The following is a 3,729-nucleotide window of genomic DNA, read 5'->3' on the forward strand; positions in this document are numbered from 1 at the left end:
AAACAACACCTGCTCGCCTTTTGCCTGCATGTGTCTGTGTTGCGTACTTGCAAAACTAACTGCTGGCAGGAAGTTCTGACTTGATTTTAAGACCGTTTTATATATATATATATATATATATAGCTCCGCATTGCTGTCACCACTGACACTGTGGATTGTGGCAGTTCTTTTAATACAACACTGCAACACAGTCTGGCAGGAGCAATGGTGATGTCGCATAGGGTCTCGGACATTGCAATGCAACTTCCTCGTAGCGCTGCCAGCAAAACATTGTTCAGAGGAAAACAATATATACAACAAGCGTGATCGTATCGTCACATACAGTAAAAAAAAAAAAAAAAACATTCACTGTTATTTACGAGATGTCTTTGAACACATCACACGCAGCAGAAACGGCTGCGCAACTAACTAACAAGAAGGGCTGCCGCGACAAACTGCGGGCTCACACCAGTAACACAGTCGACCAAAGGAAATACAACACGAATAACTACGTAGAGCAAAACTGAAAAGAAACAAACATTACCTGCAACACAGTGTGGCGGGAGCAAGGTGAAGTCGCATTGGGTCTCGGACATTGCTGCGCAACAGACAAGCATTTGCGATCAATTCAACATGTAAAAACTTTCATTGGACAAAACGTAACTTTGTTAAAAACACAAAAAGCAATGTCGGCTCGGAACAAACCAAGCAACTACTTGGGCACACCACACAGTAGAGAAGAATAGAACAAAGTGAAATATTCTTATCAAATTGTTAATTAACGAAACGTGACTCACCAATGCAACTTCCTCGTAACTCTGGCCGATGCGACGGCGGGAAGCAGGGGCCATACTGTGCGCTGTTACGTCACTTCCGTCACAATTTCATAACTTTATGCATCACTACGCTACATTTCAATCCAGAGTATTTTTTTTAATATACAGTAAACACGTATTGCTTTTTTATTTGGTTTTCTTGATTGTTCTCATTTTGTATTTGTGTGTTTGACAGTTTGGCACGCTTGGGTGAGTAACTCTGGATCCAGTTTACAGCTCATTAGAACAAACAAGTGCTGATGAAGAAAAAAAGTTGCAAGTCACACTTTGATAAGAATTTACATTTGCATGTTGCATTTGATAAGAAAGGACTTTGGCGAATTGCTTTGAAAAATGTGGAATTTCGCAAGGGTTGTTTTTTGTTGTGTTTGGAAAAATGGTCAATAAAGTTTTCTCAGGAAAAAAGAAATATCACGAGAAAAATCCCATGCTACAAGAATAAAAAAGCAAATTAAAAGTCACGATACGTGAGTAGAGTGTTTTTTTAAAGTCGTTATGTCACAAGAAGAATCTAATTATGTAACCAAAATACATTTATAATACATTCTTATGTTTTCAGTCATTTTACAAGAATAATTGTGCATTTTTTCAGTTTTTTTTTCATGCTGCAATATAGAGTTTGTTTATATGAGAACAAAAATTGTAAGAACTTTTTTTTTTTCACGAGAAAAATGTCATAATAAGAAAAAAAAACCAAAGTCTGTTGTGGTCATGATGTCATTTGAATGCACCAATTTGTCATGGTGTACCTAATGTTGCGTCCTGTGAGTTATCCTCACAATATACTTCAGAATATTCCCCACTCGCCCTGTCCATCATCTTGACTTAAAATACTCTGCCCTGCCTGTCAATACTTATCCAGGTGATGACACGTGAGGCCGACTGGCCCGTTCGTGTGATGTCCGCGTCCTTAATCCTTCCGCTGACTTGTGTTGAGTCCCCGTTAAGCGGTGTGACACGCTGGACCCTGAGTGAGTGAGGCCTCGGCACGACGACAGCTGCTGGCGGTCAAGCGGGGGGGGCGGAGCCAGAAATTTTGTCAGCGGGGTGGCCACTGGCCAGGGTGACAGAACCCCTCACTGATGATATTGGCAAGCTCTACAGGAGCCTGACAATGCTCCTGATCATTTTGGATCAGGTGTGTTGGAGCTCGAGGACCGGAGTTTGAGCCTTCAGGTCTTAGCAGCTTCTGTAACCCGCTGACACGCAGCACAGTTACACTGGAAACATGGCAGCCAACAGAGAGGACACACACGTGCGCACACACACAAAAATGAGTACAGACACACTTATTTAATTGGTGGTGAATCCCACAAAGTGCTGAGTCATGATTATCTGACGCTATTTAATGTGCTCACTGACGAATGTAATCCTTCACCAGCCACATAAAACAGGCCAAGTGAGTGCATTTCAGTGTGTTTGTGTGCGGGTGTGTATTTATTTATTATTTATGATAGTATTTATTTTATTTCATGTGCTCGGCTAATAAAAGAAAGGCGGCCAATTTCAATAATAAAATATAATTTCAGTAATTGACAGCAATAGACAAGCATCGTCCCGTAGTTTAGCTGTATAGCGTTTAGCATGATTGTTTTACGGCTGTAGCAGGGAGGGATTAAAAAACTCCGACATCAACAAACCTGTTATCTGCTGTGAACGAGTCCTTCATTTAATTCTTTAGAAAATAAGGACAAGGAAAGGAAAATAAGGACAAAGTGAGGACAGCGAGGACCAAAGCCCATCTTCCATTGGCAAAGAAGATCAAAAGAATGGAAAAAAAGAGAGAAACGAGTCATCTTGTCTTACGTTAAAATTAGGAGCAATTGAGTCGTGATGAAAATCACAATTTTAGAAGAAAGAAAATTATTTCACAAAAATAATGTTCGAATATCACAAGAAAAAAGAATGATAAAAGAAAGTAGCAATTTTGCAATAATAAGGTCTAAAAATTAGGAGAAAAAAACTAATTTTATCACGTTAAAATTTTTAGATCCAAAAAAAAGTGTACATTTACAAGTTTATGGTAAGACAGAAGATGAGTCATTTTAAAAAAAATAACATTCGAATATTACTATTGTCGCATTTTTGTACTGTATAACGCTGCACTGTGATGGGAATTTATTTTTAATTTTACAAGAATTAAGGCAGAATGCTACGCGAAAAAAAGGCATTATCGTGTTTTGTTTTGTTTTTTGCGTAACTGCAAACTAACAAATTAAAACAACCCCTGTGACTCTTTTGTGCTTGGTGGAGGGAAAGAGATGGCGGCAGAAAAACAAGAGGATGAAGATGATGATAAAGAGGAGTGTAAACAAGACCCTGGGGGGAGGTTCACGTTTCTGCAAACGTGATGAAAAGATGCTACGAAATGTTGCGCGCCGATGCCTTCCCGCCTTCACTTTCATGGATCCCGCGTCATTGGGCCACGCTCTACCCTACACACTGGTATGCAACATATCCTCCCCACTACCCCCGACAGTCCCCCTCGAAGACCCCCAACTCCCCTTTTTGACTGTGTGACAGGGTTCAGAGGTCAGGAGCTGGCAGGTGATTGGATGTTGTTGTGGTAAGGGAATACGGGCTTGCTAAGTGCTGCAAAAACACCAACTGGCTCTCATATCACTGCCTACAGGGCTAAAGTGTGTCAGTCTGTGTGCGCCCGCGTGTGTGTTCGCGTGCGTGTGTGTGCGTGTGTATTTGTGTTCATGCGTGTCAGGTCAAAAAAGGACAACGAGCAGATTTTTGTCTTGAACTAGAACTTTGGAACACGCGCTCCACCTGGATATTAACCACATCCATGTGTGTGTGTGTGTGTGTGTGTGTGTGTACGTGCGTGAAGAAACTGGCTCGTGCTTTCTCACTTAGTATGACCATGTTAGTCAAGCGCTCCAACGGGAGTTTCTAGCTTTGAAAT

General features: G+C 41.0%; 1 long non-coding RNA gene across 1 annotated transcript in view; it reads right to left on the reverse strand.

The window, feature by feature from the left end:
• Nucleotides 1-810: 810 nt before the first annotated feature.
• Nucleotides 811-3,729, reverse strand: part of LOC109531897 (uncharacterized) — a 21,274-nt gene continuing 18,355 nt past the window's right edge. The window contains exon 3 of the long non-coding RNA XR_002171274.1: nt 811-881. This is a non-coding gene — a long non-coding RNA (uncharacterized LOC109531897). The remainder of the gene's footprint in view (nt 882-3,729) is intronic.

This window comes from Hippocampus comes, unplaced genomic scaffold (genome assembly GCF_001891065.2).
Source record: "Hippocampus comes isolate QL1 unplaced genomic scaffold, H_comes_QL1_v1.1 scaffold22, whole genome shotgun sequence".
NCBI lineage: Eukaryota > Metazoa > Chordata > Actinopteri > Syngnathiformes > Syngnathidae > Hippocampus > Hippocampus comes.